The sequence below is a fragment of the Lipotes vexillifer genome, unplaced genomic scaffold (assembly GCF_000442215.2).
Source record: "Lipotes vexillifer unplaced genomic scaffold, Lipotes_vexillifer_v1.1 scaffold297, whole genome shotgun sequence".
Lineage (NCBI taxonomy): Eukaryota > Metazoa > Chordata > Mammalia > Artiodactyla > Lipotidae > Lipotes > Lipotes vexillifer.
This window is the reverse complement of record NW_006772098.1, coordinates 275,818-295,927: the sequence shown is the minus strand read 5'-3', so window position 1 is coordinate 295,927 and position 20,110 is coordinate 275,818. Positions and strand designations below refer to the sequence as shown.

The 20,110-nt window shown below is 37.2% G+C and overlaps 1 protein-coding gene across 3 annotated transcripts in view; it reads left to right on the top strand.

Annotated features, from left to right (window-relative positions):
* The window catches only part of PLXDC2 (plexin domain containing 2), a 413,295-nt gene that overhangs the window by 391,571 nt on the left and 1,614 nt on the right, over positions 1–20,110 (top strand). The window lies entirely within an intron of this gene.

The window sequence follows — 20,110 nt, the reverse complement described above, 5'->3', positions numbered from 1 at the left end:
AGAGATGGTACTCAGAGGCTCTGGGGTGATGAGCTTTTCATCACCAGAGGTCCTTAAGCATTCAAGAAGGCCCCTTATTCAGGACTTCACAGAGTGTATTTAAGCATTATATATGCACTCGAATGAATTTAAGGTCTGTTCTATCCCTGTAAGTCTTGAATATTCTGGTGCACCCTCCACCCATAAAGTCCTATATGTTTCAGAAAAATACAAAAATGGCAAAGTAAACTAGAAAGCATGATTGTGTGTTTGCTCACACAATCTCCCAGTTTTTGAAGACATCTTAATTTTTCATAACCCAAAGTGAAAAAGTGAAACTCATGCCCACACAACAAGACTACAAGGAAGACTATAGTTCTCCTATCCAGAGAGTATAGTTAGTTGTGAGGTAATACTCTGAGGTGGAGGGGACCCACCAACTCTTCACCTTTTAAGGAAGTTGGTAGATTTCATGTTCATGTTGCTGCAGGACAAGCAAAGCTCCAGTTTGTCTTTAGTTAAAGGTCTGCATGAAAACAAAGGAATTTATCAGGAAAGTAACAACTGGTACAAAGTGCCTTAAATAAATCTTTCCTAGTAAGGGTTACTTGAAATAGAATAAAGTAACATAGAGCCAGAGATACAAAGTGCTATTTTGCTTTCTCCCATGGTTCTCTCAGCAAATGAATTTCTTAAGTTTTACTAAGAGGTGAGGTTGACAAGTAAGTATGTATGATTTCTTTAAATAGGTAGGAGAAGCAAAGCATACTTGGCACTTTGCACTTAGAAATAAACTCGTTTGTGGTTTTCTTTCTATCTCCATCTTTTTCTCCCTTTCTCTTAAGATTTAAACTATTCTGAGTGCTTTTGGTATAACATGTAAGCTCCAGCCACTTGAAATCACTTCTGCTACTCTGTTTCCTTCCCTCACACTGCAAAGAAGCCTTAGGGAATTTTTTAATATTCTCATTCAAAAATTTTTTCTGAAATTTAAGTTGGCATTTTTCCCATTCCTACTTTATTTCAATCTGTGATCCTTAACATCTTCATATTATAATCACTGCTAATGGGCAAAGTACTTTTTTTACTCTCACCCTTCTCTTAACTATAGAAAATACAGATTTCATTCACATTGAAACTCCCATGTGCAGTAAATGATGCAGCTGAGTCACATTCCAGGCAGGTGCAAATCTGTTTCCCTGCCGTAGAACAGAGTGTAGGTCCCCAATCTTGATCAGGAGGAGGTAAGAGGAGAGCGCAGCTACTTAGTTATCTTCCCTCCATGAATCTCCACTTAAGAAAATATATCATTTTCTCTTATTGACCTCTAAGTAGTAAAGAGACAGATAAATATCTGCCTTGCCTTCCTGCATTTATGAGCCTAATATATATGAATATATATACATATTCAGTCATTCATTTACCTCAGCACATAGAACAATTGCCTGTTTTATTTATTTGTCAATGAAAAGTAGGTATAAGACTAAAATATTCTCAGTGATATTTTCATTCAAATCAATTTTGTGAAAGACTTTATAGTAATAAATGATGTGATTTAACAGTAAATGAAAAAAACAAGTCCTTTATATATCAAAAGATAGCACTCATGGAAGTTTCTAGGAAGTTGCTAGTGGTGGTAGCAGCATAAATGTTTTGCTTCCAAAATATCCAGATAAAAACAGAAAGAACAACTGGATATCAAAGTCAAAAACTTGTGGGCAGCATTTACAACAAAACCAGCTGACAACTTAAGTCCAAAATATAAATATGAACCCTCAAATACAGCAGATAATAACAAGCCACCGATATCCACAGGACCTGAATGTTGTCCATATCTGTGTGCAAGAAAGCAAAGGGTAGCAACAAGGTGTCCAACAGGCATGAAAACAGGAGAACCACAAAATAGCCAATAGGCATTGACTAGAAAATACAGCAGGCTAATGTGAGAACAGCAGCAAGAAATGGGAAGGGCAAGTGCTAACCCCAGTTGCAGGTGAGTGCATGGGCCCTATGTATAAATTTCTGAAGGAGCTAGAGTGGTTTGGTTTGAAGAATTCTCAAAATTGACCTGCCAGGGCCATCTTCCATGACAGTGCCCACACTAGGACAAAACCCTGGGAGTGGATTCAGAATTGAGTAGGATAGAGACAGCAGAAATTTTAAAAGCAGGGGTCAGGGGAGGTTATGCAGGGAAACAGAGTTAGGAAATATCAAGCCATCATATGTTTTTAATACAATTGAAGAACCACAGAAGAGAGAACTCTGAAACTATTGATGTTACTTCAGCCAGTCCTCTTTCTGAAAGTTCAGAGAAACCAAATGTGAATAAAAATAAGCAGAAGAAAAATATGGAGGTGAAATCCCTGCAAAGATACTACAATTTAAAGAGAAGAAAGAGCAGAATTATGGGGTTGGCCAAAAAGTTCGTCCAGGTTTTTCCATAGGATGTTCGGAAAAATCCCAGTGAACTTTTTGGCCAACCCAATATATCCCTACAGTCAGTGAAAGCATATCAGAAAGACATGCCTTTAAAAATCTACTGAAAACTAAAGTACTATTTCAAAACTAGCTAAAAAGCATTAAGAAAATGATGTATAACATTAAAGAACAACTCAAATTGACATTATATAAACTAAAAAATGTGGTGAACATCCTTGAGAATTAGAAATAAAAGAAAAAGTCGGAAATAAAAGAAAAAAATCATTTTGGAAATGAGGAAAAAACTAGAATAAGAGAAGAGCAAATAAACACAATTTTTGTGACCTAGGAGAAATAAAAGGTTAAAAGAAAGAAAAGTTTAAAATTGAAAAGAACTAAAGAAGGAGATAAAAACGATTTGAGAGATAATGACAAATATTGAAGATTTGCAAACACCCAACATGTGGATAATAGGAATCCCTAAAGAAGAAAACCAAAGCAATAAATAAGTAAACACAAGATGTAAAAATTAAATAAACTATGGTTTTTTTACAAAGTTCCTGCAACTTAAAAAAAAAATCTAAATATTGAAAGAAGACAGTGTGTACCTGAGATTATTGACCAAAACCAAAACCAATTGGTTAACATTAAAATTTATTTTACTAAAATCACAGGATGATTTTTTTAAAGAAAGAAAGAAAATCCTTTGTGCACTTAGACAAATGGAACACCTGACTTTTAAGGGAATATGAATTAGATAATTATCAACTTTTTGACAGCAATTTTTTAAGCCATAGGAAAATGGGGTAACAATATTAAAGGAAAGGAATGTAAGCCAAGGTTTTTTATATCCAGCAAAACTAATTTTCAAGTATAAAGGGCATAGTAAACTATTATTAACATACAAGAGTCTGGCAATGTTGTTTTCATGAGCTTTTCCTGAGAAATCTATTAGAGAAGAGCTTCAAATAAACAAAATGACAAAAGAGATATCAAACAAGAACTTGTGAACTCAGTTGGCACCACTCAGAAACTTCTGTACACTTTCCCCATATGACTGTCCTTGGTACATTTGAAGGTGGCTATTGCTGGAATACGTATCTCATGTTTCATCTTCCTTTACCTGACAGCAAACATTTTGGAATTGTTTAGAAAATGTTCACAATATTTTTTCTATATGTTACTCCATTTATATATATATATATATATATATATATATATACACACACACATATATATACACATATGTAACATTTGCGATATGTGGGCCTCTCACTGTCGTGGCCTTTCCCGTTGCCGGATGCGCAAGCTCAGCGCCCATGGCTCACGGGCCCAGCCGCTCCGCGGCACGTGGGATCCTCCCGGACCGGGGCACGAACCCGTATCCCCCGCATCGGCAGGCGGACTCTCAACCACTGCGCCACCAGGGAGGCCCTCCATTTATATTTTTTAATGCAATTGCTAATTTTACAACGAATATTATATGTCAAGTATACTTTAATTTAAAAAGCAAATGCAGCTGCTAATTCATACATGCATGTTTTAATTTATATAATAATTATACATTATATTCATGATAATGTGCATAATTTATATATGCACATTCTAATCTCCCATTCACTGGGTGTTAAAATAATAATGTTACAAGTAGTAATATATCATTTATTATTGCTTTTGATCTGGCATATACTGTATTGTTTTATATTTGTAAATCTCTGGGCCTCATATAAGCCATTAAAAAGAGGTAAATTTGAATAACACAGATGGCTAACTGTCCAGCATAATTTGTGTTCCCAGTTCCATAGTAGAGATTTGTGACTGGTGAGTAATTATGCAACTTAAGATTACATTTCCCAGGTTCTCTTGCATCTGAATGTGGCCATATGACTACTGATCACTAACAGTAAGTGGTGTGTGCCACTTTTAAGTCAAGGCTTTCAGAATTGGATGTGTCTTGTACACACCTTCCGTCCTCTTCCATCAACTGGATACACAGTCCAAGAGACTGGAGAAGCCAAGTTGAAAAAAGCCTGATCCATGCATGGAAGGAAGTTGCCTGCCTATAGGAACACTTGTCTTGGATTATTATGTGAACAAGAAATAAACTTCAATTTATTAAGCCATTGAAAAAATTAAAAGAAGGATTATTAATAGAGAAAATAGTTACCATCTAGTGGATGTAAAGCCACTTAATAAATTCATTAAGATAATGAAATGTCAGGGGAAATCATTGGGCTGGGTATGTTTTGACAAACAACATAATTGCATTAGAATTTGTTTAGAAAGAGAAGTATATAAAAAAGGAACCAGATGGACTAAAAACCACTGACAATGTTGAACAAATTCAAGTCAAAAGAAAACCAAGGTGATGAATATATTGATAGTGACAAATCCAAATGTAAAAGAAATGAAATTATTGGAGAAATAAACTATAAGAACATAAAGTTATACAAGACATATATTGTCTATAAAAATTACAGGAGTACAGAAGAGGAAGAGTAAAATATATTTTAAAAAACTAAACGATTATGTTTTTGGACTTAAATTTTTATTTACCAACTGTAAAATCTATTTAGCAGAATATATATAGTGTAATTGGAAAAAGTGAGTATATATCTATTTTTTTAATGAAATGATTTATGATATTTCAGTGGGACAAATAAGTAACCAGAGGTTATGAGATTTGAAATTATTTTCTATTAACTCTGGTTAATAGGTGGAACTGACTGATCAGTTCTTTCAAGGGACTGTCTTTAAAACAAAATCAGAAAGACTTCCCTCATTGTATTTTTTATTTTACTTCTGAGTGAACTTTAATAACCATATAGTAGCTCCAGGGGACAGCACATCTGTCTCATTCATTGTTTTTATCCCCAGACAAGCACAATACTTATAAATATTTGCTGAATAGATAGTCTCATCTAAAATAATCCAAGTAGAATTTCAATAAACAGAATCATGAAATGATAGAAAGTTGACGACAGCAGGAAATATAAGGAAAAAATCAAATGCAGTGGTTCACAACTTTTGCATTACATGTCTCACCTAAAGAGAAATTAGACTTCATTTCCCTGAATAAACATTTGTATACTTGGAAATATAAATAACTCTTGAATTTGCAGCACTGATGTTTTAAGATGATGTAGTAAGATATTTTGAATGTAAATCTTACCGGTATACTTTAGTTGAGTCATTCACCGTATGTTTTATTTATTTATTTATTTTTATTTTTATTTTTTTTTGCTGTACGCGGGCCTCTCACTGTTGTGGCCTCTCCCGCTGCGGAGCACAAGCTCCGGACGCGGAGGCTCAGTGGCCATGGCCCACGGGCCCAGCCGCTCCGCGGCATGTGGGATCCTCCCAGACCAGGGCACGACCCCATGTCCCTTGCAACGGCAGGCAGACTCCCAACCACTGCGCCACCAGGGAAGCCCTCTCACCATATGTTTTAAATGCATAAAACTAATGTTGATTTTAAAATATTGCCCTTTTAAAAATTACTGGCACACATTTATCAGATATAAGGCTAACAGAAGGTTGTAGGCTCACAGTAAGTAGAGTACCAGTGTTTGTCGTTTTTCATTTTCTACATGAGAATGTGGATAACCTCCCATGAGATGGGAAGTGATTTGCCTGAGGCCTTAGTGCTTGACAGTAACAGAGCAGGAACCAGTTAAATGCAGTAGAAAGAGTGCAATGCAAAGAAGACAGACCTTGCATAAATTCTAGCTTTTAATTTATTAAGTTTGTGACTTTTGGTCAATTCCTTAACCTCTCGTGTAATCCAACCAGGCATTCAAACCAAATTTGCTGACTCCCAACTGCCTTCATCAGCATAGTGTTAAAAGCACTATTTTTTTAAAAGATGGTCATTAGTCTTAGCCAAAAATTATATAAATACCAAATTTTATTGGAGGTATTCATCTTTTTCCCATTCCTCCCTTGTATTGGAGAGGTTCATTTATTTCCCATACCTACCCTCCTTTCTTATGCGAATGTTGGTGAGTTACCCAAATGATAAAAAGGAAGGGAAAAAGTGATTTAGAGTGATCTAAATAATTCACAAACCATTTTCTCAACCCCTGGATATAATACCATTGATTGTGCAATAAAGAGAGTCATTTTTATAGGTTCTAGTTGGTCTATCTCAGACATCTTGATTTTTTTATTTCTTTCTTTCATTTTAAAAATGCTGTGAACGTTGCAGTTACTTCCAGGACTGTAACCTGGCTCACATAGTATCATTCCAATGGTTATCATTACTTCTTTATCACAGGATGTCTTGCACTTTCAGCTAAGCTTTTGTGGAAGTTACATGAATCTTTGTAAAGGAGGGTAATGAACATCATTGGAGGCTCTAAGTAAGGAACGATTAAACATTGATATTAGTCAGTTATAACATTGTATGAAAACAGTTATGAATGCATCTGTAATATTCCTTCAATTGATCTTGTACAGCAGATATTCCTTAACATTTATTTTTCTGCCATACTAATGCTATATTGTTCCCCTTTTGATATTTTTATTGAAGTATAATTGATATACAGCATTATATTAATTTCAGTGGTACAACACAGTGATTCAATTTTTTATGGGTAGGATCATCATTATTTTTTATTTCAATTTCTCAATTGACTTGAAAAGAGATAGTGTGTATCCAAAATTCCAAAATAAATAGATCGAGTTTCTCAGATTTAAAAGAGATATACCATTATGCATATCTATTTTTCTATGATACCTTAAATAGGTAAAAAGTTTGCTATCTGCCTTTTACAATTTTTCTAAACCTTTTAATTTTATTTAAGCATATACAAATTAAACACGTCCTGAAATACCAGTCGAATATTACAGATCTATTTTTGTCCTGGCTTGATTGATAAGCATTACACTAAATCGTCACATGAATAGTGTCCAGCCTTGGATTTAGTGGCATAAACCATTCAATTGGGTTGTTTCCTAGTCTTGTGATTAAATGTAGATTAAAGCATGCAATCCCTTTAGGGCAGGAAATAACTCATCATCTGCCATTCCTAAGGTCACGGCTGATTAGAGTTTAACTTGCCACTTTTCTTTCACCTCACTGAGAAGCACAGTGATGCTCCAGATACAAGTTACTTTATGAGAACAGCCTCTTCGGGACCACAGCCAGTCCTATTGTTGTACAGATCAACACTAACTCACATTTGACTTTTATTAGAACATTTATGAGCAGGGCAGCATTATCTTGTCTTTTAACCAAGTCACTGGGCACCAGTGACCTGGCCTGTTTTCACACTCAACGGCAAATTACTTTTCCACAGCGTAAATTGCCTGTCTAATAGCAAATTATTACTCTATTTTAGTAGACGACAGCCACTCATGGCAGTGTGGTTCAAAAAATCAAAAGATGCTGCCAAATGCATTATCAACATAATATTATAAGCTAATACCAAATAAGCCTAGAATCTTCTCAGCTCATATCATGGAAAATCCATCAAAACTGAAACTCCTATTTGTGAAATGCAATCTGGTAAATGTTCTTAATATCGCAGAGTTGCAACTAGGGGAAACATATAACCCAGTTTATGTCTGTTGTCTGATATAAGTTGTTCTCCCATTCGCTCTCAGAGTGTCCTAATTTGGACAACGTCATATGGTCACCCTGTATATAATCATATTTGCCAGCTTATTTTATAGGTGGAATCATAGAACATAAAAACTTTAAAGACCAAATAGCCACATAGGAATTTGATAATAATACAAGGAACATCAACGGTATGTTCCATGCTGAATAGTTCAGGCAAGCACTGCAAAATTCTTAGGAAAGAGAGGGAGATTAATCAGGGGGAATTTCATTAAAGAGGCAGTATTTGAGCAGAGTCTCAAAAGAGTGCCAGGCTGTGCCTAAGCAAAGAGGAAGGGGAGATGCCATTCACACGGAAGAGGGGTATGTTATGATTTTACAAAAGCATTAAATCAAGAAGGGGCAAGATGGATTGATTTATTCAACTATATATTGGTATCTACAGACAAGTACTGGGAGTAGCTTTAATGTGGCTGGAGGTTACATGTGACAGGCTTTGAAGAACTAACTACAAAACCTGGGCTTCCTTCTGTGGGCAGTGAGCATCAGTGATGTAATAAAGGAGTAGAAGTTGAAAACGGTGTTGGGGAAGGGGGCTGGAGACAGCTGGAGAAGAGAGAAAAGACCTACAGAGGAGAGCTAGAAGGCCCTCTCGGTAGTTCATGTGTGAGATGAGAGCTGCGAGCTGAATTAGGGTATTAATAGGAGGAATGGAATAGGGCTGCTTCAAGAGCCATGTGAGGGCAGAAGATAGAATTTAGCCATTTTCATTTGCTTAAAGCTTTGTGACTGAAAGTGCTTTCAATTAATTATCTTTGATTCTCAATGAGGTCTGTAAATGTAGGCATTTGTTATATCCCTGTTTTACAGAGAAAGTAACTGAGAGTCCAAGAAATTAAGCAATTCCAAAACTCCTATAGCTAATTTGTGGTAAAGGTGGGGAGAGTATCCTGATTCTTTGATTCGAATGTGTGGGGTGAAGAGAAAGAAGTAAAGATAATTCCAAAGTACGAAAGCTGAGACACGGGGAAATTAAATTTTCTAGCCACAGAATTAGAAACATCAGAGGACAAAGTTAGTTTAGGAAAGAAAGTGATGGTGGTGGATTTTAAGCATGTTTTGTTTGAGCTGATGGTCAAATCACAATTGTGCCTCTTCAAAAAAGCAACTGAAGGGCTTCCCTGGTGGCGCAGCGGTTGAGAGTCCACCTGCCGTTGCAGGGGACATGGGTTCGTGCCCCGGTCCGGGAAGATCCCATGTGCCGCGGAGCGGCTGAGCCCGTGAGCCATGGCCGCTGAGCCTGCGTGGCTGGAGCCTGTGCTCCACAATGAGAGAGGCCGCGACGGTGAGAGGCCCGCGTACCACAAAAAAAAAAAAAAAAAAAGGAACTGAAGAAAAGGAATGGATTAAGATAAAGCAGTCGAGTGAGAAAATGTGCAAGTTACAATAGTGAGAATTGAACCCCAAGAGAATAAAGAATGCTACGGGGAAGAGAGATCAGAGAGCTCGTGGCTCCCTTAGGACATGTTAACATTTAGCATTCATAAACCAGGGAAGGAGACAAGTGTAAAAGGTAAAAGAAAAAAAAAGAAAGGCATAACAAAAGAAAAAAACCCAAGATGCAAGAAAATATACCGTCACAGAGAACCAGTAAAAGGGAAAGTATCAAAAATGAAGAGTAGGCAGCAGTTTAAAGGGCTCTAGAGACACCAAAGAATTAGAAGGGAAAAAAGGTACTAACTTGACAAAGAGATTATTTGTCACCCGTGAGGACGCAGTTTCAAGGTAAGGAGCAGACATCAGATTTAAGGGGGTAAAATTGGTGGTGTAATGTGAAGGCAGTGGATTCAGTCAGACATTCAAGAGAGATTTAGTAATGAGGCTACAAAAAAACATCAAGTAAAGGTGGTTTTTTGGTTTTCTGATGTTGAGTATAGGCATAAGGTAAAGAAAAACATGAACGGATTTTTTTTTTTAAGGTGCTTGGGAAGGAGGGAAGGATGAAGCAGAGACAGGATTGAGTAGGAAATGCAATTAACTATGCAAGGAGGAAGACTCTTTTTATTTCAGGTAAGAAGAAAGGATGAGTAGATATGAAGGCTTTAGTGAAGAGAGAGGGGAAAGTGTTAGCACCTTAATGGCTTCATCTTCTCAGTAAAAATGGGTGATGAAATACGAGATTGAGAGAGGACAGCACGGATTGGGATTGGATGGAGTCTGGGTGTATCATGAGGATTTAACAAGAGAAGAGTGAATGAATCACTGAGTTCCCAATTGAAAGAGTGAGATTCTGATCTCAGGTGGCCTCAGCCCGCAGCTGCTTGAAGCAGGGTTTCAGTTCCTGGCCAGTGATTGAGGTCGGGTCGCGGCGGTGAGATACCGAATCCTAGCCACTAGACTAGTGGTCAGTGACAAGGCCCTGGCCCTTTGGCTTTGCAGAAAAGAATTCCCACAAGGACGGAATGTAGTGAAACAAGTAAAGTGTTTTATTAGGAGGAAAAGAGTACATGTGGATAGACACGTGGGGGGTACTCAGAGAGAGAGTCGTGCTCTCGTGGTAGTTTGAATCACTTATATGGAGCATTTCTTCCAGGTTTCCTTTGGCCAATCACTTTGATTTGCCTGGTTCTGAGTCCGTATTTGGTATATCTCAGGATTCTCCCATGTGTGCACGTGCATCTCTTAGCCAAGATGGATTCCAGCAAAGAGGCCTATGGGTAAATTGACATTACTCCCCTTTTGACCTCCAAGGAGCTTTCTAGTCGGGAAGGTCTCCTTGACTTCAAGAATGAGAAATATGTGGTCTCTTGTCTTTTATCTGGGCAGGGCTCAGCCTCTCCAATTTTCCTGCTATTATTGAGTTTCTGTCCAAAGGGGACGAACTCCATTTGCTCAGCCTGGGGCCCATCTATCTCCTGCCTCAATTCTTTGGGGCTGGGTTAACGTGAATACGTTAACTTTTTTCTGCAGTAGTTGTGACAGCTTAGGGTCTGGAATAGGAAAGTGTAGGAGATGAGGATTTAAGATAAGGGTGAGAGAACTTAATTTAAAGGAATTAGAGGTAGTGCAGTGCCATGAGATGGCCAGGCCTCGGAGGTGGCTGTTTTGAGATAAGATAGAATGAGCAATATAGAAGAGATAAAAGTGGATATTTTCAAAACGACTGAGGAGGAATCCTGAAGAAGAGAATGTTGAAGTTATTAAAGTTGCTGGAGGGGATAAAGTAGAGGGGAAAAACAAAGCGCAAAAAGCCAGTGGCAAGCAGCCTGCAGTCTGCACTGAGAGTTTCATTCTGTCCTCTATATTCATGTTCAATCTTCTCATGAAACCATCTCTGATGACTCAAATCCAAAAGAAGACCTCTTTCCTCCAAACTCATAAAATTTACTTTTAAATACTTTCAGCACATACTTGACCATATACTGAGTAATCAGATCCCTGGTCTGCGTTTTTAGCTTCAAGTGTATTCAAGCTTTTGTATGCAAATGCCTTGTTTTCCCTTAATATACTTTAAATGCCTTAAGTTTAGTGTTGTGTTTTACATATAGGTGCTTAAATAGAAATTTTATTGGCTGACTGAATGCAGTTATATCCACATGAATGCGCTAATAGTCACTATTAACCAGTCATTCTTATTTGGGGCAACAAAATGCCCAATAATGGGTTGACGTCAAAAGAGGAAGAAAGTCTCTGTGTGCTGAGTCTCTCACGGGGCATAAACTGTAGAAAATCTATGCAAGTCTATACGAACACTCGTGAATCTCCTTGTGCATCACACTTTGCTAGACATGGTAGATCAATGCGGAACCAAGGGCAGGGCTTTGAGAGCAATCTGCCCCAGGTGCAGGTCATGAGGGGGCGCATTGTCTATAGAGAATGGTATAATTACAATAGAACTGACTAAAAAAGGTGAGATTTTTATTATCACTGTGTACCTGAAATTCTAAATTGTGTTAAAAACTTTTGCTGATCTAAGGTCTAAAGAGTTGATTCAGTCACTGTTGAGCTTTACTAACATAGCATATATGTAAACGTCAACTGAGCACAGTTTTCTTACCTTTCCTTTGATGAATATTGTCTTCTACGCGAAACTTAATTCAGAGAACTCCCAGCTACACGCCTGGCGCCTCACAGCCGGCTCAGCTACATGCATTCATTTAGAGAATAAATGAATTCTTTTGAATCATGACTCCATCTGGAGTTCCTTGTACGTGTTCAGGATCAACGGGTCTCCAACCCACAGAGTACTACACGCATCTGTGTTAAAACAGTAGATTCAAAAGAAAGAACGATGGCACTATGGTTGTAAAGACAAAGACAAAGAACTTGGGTTACTTCAATTCTATTATTGCAAAGTGCAAATCGTTCTCTGAATCTGGTCCTCACTCATTCGGCAATATTCCCTCATCTTTTACCCCTTTTTTCAAAAACACATTGTCATTGCATCTTCCCTTTTTGTACAGTAATATTTGTTTTGTTTTTTATTTGTAATGTTTTTTGCTGGTGTGATTATGTCTATGAAGTTCAAAACAGGAAGGTTTTCAGTGTCTGCTGCTTTTCTGGCCATTATTATTATTCATTTCCCTTTCTGATTATGACTGAAAATAATGTTGTCTTGCAGAGGAGGCAGATGTTACAAAAAGGATCTACTCCAGATGTCAAATATCTTCAGTACACCACTGCCACAGCTATTTCACAGTTGAACAGATATGACTTTGACTCCAAGGACAGATACATATAGTACATGTATGCAACCACATAAACAACCACCATGTGTGCTAAAATGTGACAAGAGATGTAGCTAAAATATCAGGAAATGTCTGAGACAACACAGGAGAATGAAAAGTAACTTCTAATCTGTAGGTAGGAATCCAGAAATCTTTCTCGGAAATAATGTGAAATGGATAGTGTTTGTATAAGTAAAAATGATGAAGTAGGTGGCATTCCAGTTTAGGGGAGAACCACAGGTGAAGGCTCAGAGTAGGAAGGCATGGGATGTAGACATGGAAAGCGGCTCTCAACCCTCACTGTGCATCTGACTGACCCAAAGAACTTTTCTTACAAAATCCACCTGCCTGGGCCCCAGCGAGAGATTCTAAATCAGTTGGCCAAGGTGGGCTTTGACTTCAATACTTTTGTTTTAATCTCCCCAAGTAATGTTATTTTTAGTCATGTCTGAAATCCACTGGGCTATTAAAAAAAAAATGGACATTAAGTGTTTGAGCTGTGTGATTGAAAGATCTTTCTTCCCATATTAAAGAATTTGTACGTAATTTAGGAGCCAACAGAGAATCACTTAATTTCATTTTATTTTTTAATTTTTATTTTATATTGAAGTAGAGTTGATTAACAATGTTGTATTAGTTTCAGTTGTACAACAGGGTAATTCAGTTATACCTATACACATATCTATTCTTTTTCAAATTCTTTTCCTGTTTAGGTTATTACAGAATACCGAGCAGAGTTCCCTGTGCTATACAGTAGATCCTTGTTGGTTATCTGTTTTCAGTATAGCAGTGTGTACATATCAATCCCAAACTCCCGATCTGTCCCTCCCCCTTTAAGAATACTTTTGCTTTTGGAAAATTATGTGAGTAATATGATGATTTTGTTATTCCCAGTAAATAGCTGTTCTTCACACGCTTTGGGACAGTTTTCATCTTGGGCATATGTATTAACTATGGTTGTATTAACTAATCCTTCAGGATTATCCACTGCACAGTTCTAGAATGAAGGCAACAGACCACTGGCAAGTCGTAATTTGAGGTTGGAAGAGAGGCAGCTGCAGGACAGTAAAACAACTTCTGCATGAGGAGAAGCAACCAAAATAGGATGAGTAGAGAATGTGTAAAAAAAAAACAGAAATAGAGTTACAGATGTAGAGAACAAACTTACGGTTACCAGGGTGTAAGGTAGGGGGAAGGGATAAATTGGAAGATTGGGATTGACATATAAACACTAGTATATATAAAATAGGTAACTTATAAGGACCTGCTGTATAGCACAGGGAACTCTACTCAATACTCTGTAATGACTGATATGGGAAAAGAATCCAAAAAAGTGGATATATGTGTATGTATAACTGACTCACTTTGCTGTGCACTTGAAACTAACACAACATTGGAAATCAACTATACTCCAATAAAAATTAAAAAAAAAAAACCACACCCAGACTTTGCTTCACACAAGAATTATTGCTTAGAATTCTTGGCCACACCAAAAGATAGACAAATCCATTTGAGTTACTCTTTTTAAGAAAAAAGTGACCTACAGTTCATGAAGCAAAGAGACACAGCCATAAACAGGAGTCATTTATTTTAATTAGATTGCAAGTTTGGCCAGGACCCAGAGCCATTATATTGTGTTTTCCTATGGATAGGTTTGCCAAATCAAATACATGACACTTAGATAAATTTTAATTTCAAATAAACAATGAGTAATTTTTTAGCATAAATATGTCCCAGGAAGTATAGTTTTAAAAAATTACTCATTGTTTATCTACCATTCAAATTTAACTGTTGTCCTGTAGATTTATTTGCTAAATCTGGCTAAATCTGGCAACCCAGATTTATAACTGAAAGTCACCTGTGTTGAAATAATATTCAACACAAAATAAGGAGATTAGAGAATAATTTGTACTTAGAAGTATGAAAAAGAGAAAAGATTCCCTTCCTCTGGACAGTCAAAAGTGATCAAAGCTAAATATGGAAAGGTTGACCCAGTTGTATGAACACATCAATTTCCACGAAGATCCACTGGAGACTCAAGGAAAGTTAAAGTTCAGTATTTTTTCTTCCCCCCACTTTTAAAGAATGCTCCTGATTGCAGAGACTGTAGAGAAGCATTTCCCTTGCAGTTCCAACTGACCAGTGGCATCAGCATCACCTGGGACCTTGTTAGAAACACAGAGTCCCGGGCCTCTCCCCAGACCTGCTGAATCAGAATCTGCATTTTAACAAGATCCCGTGTGATTTGTATGCAAGTGTGAGAAATGCAGATTTCAGTCTCTAGTTTCCAAAAACATGTTCTAGAAGGTATAGGATCCATAGGCACCCCCAGGGCTCAGGGAGTGTGTGAGCAGGGTTTTCTCCATCGCAATGAAGAGAGACCTATACTCTGAGTGATCCTGTTTGGGCTTCCAGGTAAAATTTCATTGGAACAAAGGGTCTATGGCTTAATTTTTTTTTTTTTTAATTAAAAAAGAAAAGAAAATCTTGAGAAAACAATCATCCAGTTCTTTTCATTTTCCAAATGGGGAAGCTAAGTAACAAAACATGGGACTGTGCCTGATTCTTGTGCTGGGAAGTGACAGGACCGAGATGCTGTCCGTGCCTCAGGATCCCAGCCTCTTTCCACTTCCTACTGTTTACTGAAGAAATACTAGAAATTTCAGAACAACTGCTTGTCAAATGCCATCAGGCACCACAGGTGTCTTCTAGCTGGGCCTTGAATTTCAAAATTAACCCCTTGTCTTTCACACTCACGCCTAGTAACGGCCTTTCAAGGGTTCATCTAACCCATAAAAAGCACTATCCGCTTTGCTCTCCGAGCTTGAAGACAGGTCTCCAGCTGCAGTTTTGTTTACTCTACTAACGGAGGGTACCCTGCAGGTTTGTTTGTGGATATTTCAGCTAATTATCTTGCCACAGACCATTGAGACAGATCTGGATGACTGTTCAATTAATAGTTCTGAAGGAGTAATTAGGGGGAATACCTGCTTTCACGGCCCACCCCAGTGCCAACATATCAGTGTGAACATTTACTTCTGAATTTGATTAATCGCATAAATAATTCTCAGAAATGAAATTAGAGATCACCCATGCATTACACCCAGTCCTGTTTTAAGGCATGACACCCTGAATCTCTGTAATGAATTAACATTACAGTCTGGTTCGAATTTTTCCATTTTCAGCATAGATCCTGCTCTGTTAGCACGTGACCCTGTGCCCCCCCCCCCGTCCATCAGTTTCTGTAACAATTTGAATTAGCCATTCTAAAAAGAACACAGATTTGGACATGTCTCAGCCTCAAGAAAAAAAGTATTAAATGCTGGGTTGTGACCTGTCTGTCATACTTCATGGCAGAGCCAGACATGATGCCCATTCTTTGTCCATCGGATAGATGTCTCATAGCACCAACCTTAAAGATTGTTCTATGAGAAGTAAACATTCAGTCATTCTGCGGAAGTCACAGAACTGCCCCCTTTTTTCATTTATATAAGGAAATCTCTGAACACTTACAGATTGACCTAGGAAAACGACTTCAGTTAGGACTAATTTACATAGATTTCCTTTAAATTTAGGGATCCTAAAAGTTAGTGCAGGAAGGCAGGAGGGACAATGGTCAGGAGAACCACGACCCAGAGGAGTTTTTAAATACTTTTTCTCTCCAGTGTTCAAGTCCGTTATCTCAGGGAAGCAAGCATAAGGATCCTACAGTTTTAGAGGACAAATCCTCAGATATCATTTTGCAGATAAGGAAACGCAGGCCCAGAGAAATCAAGTGATTTATTTTAGATCATATAATTGATTTGTGATATGTGAAAGCATTCTAGAAAGGAAGCAGAATTTTGGTAAATTTATTACTCTGTTTGGTATTTTTAGGGCTAGAATTGAGATATCAAGGAATTGTAAAAGAATGTAAAATCGGACCAAATGTTTAAAACCCCAGCTGCATGGCATCTATTAGATTTCATTGTAAATTTTAACATATTATTATGGGAAATACCCTCTATTTTCATCTGGTCAAAAACTCTAGGAGTAAATATAAAATTTTCAGTTTTGCACAAATAAAATAGGAGTCTTGAATAATTTTGTAGTTGGATTATACTTATTCTATCTTGTTCATCTTTAGAATGCTTATTTGAGCCCTTTATTAAGTCTTACCGCAATGTATCCCTTTCCCCTGAAACGGTTTTTATCTCCCATGTGGAAACCATGTTTCATACCTTTCTTTGGTCATATTTCCTTCAACATGGCATCTAGCACCATGTTAGACATTTCAGGCGTTTTTAGTAAATAATTTGTGCATTCTCTTTGGCCCAATAATTTTATTCCCATCAGGTTAGCAGCAAAAGTATTCACTGTAACATTATTTATTTTATCAAAAAATCTGGAAAAAAAAATCTCAAAATCAAATTGACTGTATAAATCTTATTGAGTTATAAGTAGTTTGCTCTACAGACACTTAAAATAATTTTGTAGAGGGATAGTTCATAAATTTTTTGTGCTCTTCATTGGAAATAAAGGAGTCCATAAAACAGTATTTGCAATGATTTAATGTTTCTAGAAATGCATACAAGTGATGTACACTGATAGTTGAACCAAATTATGTGTGGGTGGTAGGATCTCTAGTGATTTTAAATCTTGTTGGGGTATATTTTTTTCTACAATGAGTAGTGGTAAATCAAAAGAAATTTTCTTTAAGGATATGCAGTTAATTCAGAAAATAAGTCTGTGCTGTGTTAACAGAGGAAGCTCCATTGTCCAATACTTTTGTACTTTCAATTTTGAGAACCTCTGTGATGAGTTCACAAAGAACATGATAAACATTATCAGTAATCCTTCAAACTTTTCACCTAAGAGAATTATTAACTTAGTCATTCTGACTTATTAACAGAATCCTGAAGTTGTTGGTAATGTTATAGTTTAAGACTGAAATAAAAATAGAGCCATGTTCACAAATTTCAGATAGGTTATACATGAACTACTGAATTTTAAGAACTAATTTCTACAGCGGGGAGAATTAACTTTGGACGTAGACAGATCTCATTTTAAATCTTGGACCTGCCATTTGCTAGCTTTCTAGGTTTGTGCGAAAGGTAAATGATTGAGTTGTACACATTAAATGAGATAGTGTATGTAAATTACCTACTAACTGCATGAAATACGGTTAAGAGCTTAATAAAATATAACTTTCACAAGCATCATCATCAACATTCTCATTAATGGTGCTCCTTTTTATTTTTTTTATTGGATAAATTTGAAGTTGTGTAAACTTAAGGCATACAGCATGTTACTTTGATACATTTGTATATTGTAATATGGTTGCTGTTGTAATGACATTTATTGCATTACGTACCTATAGTACAATATTATTTAATACCCATTACAAGCGTATACCCTTAAATACCATCAGTCTAATCTCCTCACCCCCCATTGCCTGGTAACCACTGTTTTACTTTTTGTTACTCTTTTAGGTTTGACTTTTTTAGATTCCACACATAAGTGATATCATACAGTACTTGTCTTTCTCTGACTTGTCTCGCTTAGCATAATGTGCTCAAGGTCCATCCATGTTGTCACAGGTGACAGGATGTCCTCCTTTCTCATGGCAGGATAATATCCCACTGTGTATATCCCACTCTATATACCACCTCTTCTTTATCCATTCATCCACTGATGGACATTCAGGTTGTTTCCATATCTTGGCTATTGTGAATAATGCTGCAATAAACATGGGAGTGCATTTATCTCTTCAAACTCCTGTTTTCATTTCCTTTGGGTATATACCAGAAGTGGAATTGCTGGATCATCTATTTTTAACTTTTTGAGGGACTTCCCTATTGTTTTCCCTAGTGGTTGGACTACTCTACACTCGCACCTACAGTGTCTAAGGATTCCCTCCCGTTCCATCACATCCTCGCTAGCACCTGCTGTCTGTTGTCTTCCTGATGATCATCCGCACTCCTTTTTAATGGTCACCTGTAGCACAGTGTCTTTATGTGCTGAGTTGTAAATTTGTGCTGCTTCACAGGGCTGTACTTGCCTGCTGGACCCACCGGCCAGGTGGGCCTTGGAAGGTGGGACTTCAGAACAGACTTAGTGCTGCTGTTTCACTCAGAGACAGACAGGGCAGCTGTGCCCTAGGAAGCCCAGTTGTGAAGTAACTGAAACCAGAGTGGGGGTTTTAAAGAGTGAGCCTATTGGCATTTTCCCGCAACCAGGAGTGACCATAAATTACAGGGTCCATCTCCCTAGGAACGATTAGTATATTTCCATTGATGATGATTTTTAGTTCCAACAAAGACACACTATTTTGCTCTTTAGCCCTCTCAGGTTTACCTTCTTCTCTTGGAAAGTAAAGATCATTCAGTTTCACTTACATCATGGGACTTAATCAGCTAATAAATATAAAGCATTCTGACCACATAATGTTATATAGACAGTACATAATATTATTAGTAGGCAGGATGCAATGACCGTGATTGGTATTTTTCCAGAAGATAGAGCTAATAGTCATTCCTACCTGATGTGAAAACTCTTTTACAGCCATTAATCATGACAGTGGGATGTAATTGGCAAATCTAGAAAGCTGCTAAATGCCTGTATATCTACACTGATATTTAACATTTTTCCCATTGAAATGCTTTAGATAGAAATAAACTTCCTTTAATATTTATCGTTTTATTTACTCCAAAATTGCAAGCACTCTGATAAATGGAGTAATAGTTTCTAGTGTCACTGTGGCCGCGAAATGCCTTTTAGTGTCTTCTGCTGCTGGAACTTAATAATTCATTTTAGCACCTCTATTTGTAAATCACAGAAGGTTTATTTGATGGACCTAGTGCTGGGGAGAAGTATCAATACAAATAACCTGTATTTTAGGACCAGTGTCTACATGTGCAATTATTTACAGAGGTTTGAGATTGTCTGCGCCCTCTGATGTTGGATTCAGTTTTCAGGGCACGACATCTGTTAATTTTCAAACACAAAAGTCATCTATGGGAAGTCTTAGCTTAATATTAATGTGATCGATCTTTTATTTTTTGTTTTGTTTTGTTTTGGGGGGGAGGTTTTTTTTTGCTAGGAAGTCTAGCACCAAATTTGACGCACACTTCTAAGAACTGTGTAGAATTTTATGGCCTTAAGTTTTTGAGTGAATTAATAAGTGAAATGAAGTGATATCATTATTAACTTCTAGAGAAGAGAAAGTGTCAGTGGCTATACATTAAGAAGACTTGTTTTTTATGACCGTTCACTTTTGCTTAGTTATATTTGGACACTTATGGAGTCTTTTAGACATAAATATGCACAAGGCATAAACCATGCCTTTGAGAAGCTCTCAGTCCTATGGGGGGAGGTATGGCCAAGGGACTGTCACCTGGGAGGCTCTGGTACTGCCATAATGGAGAGTGCTTTGAGCATGTAT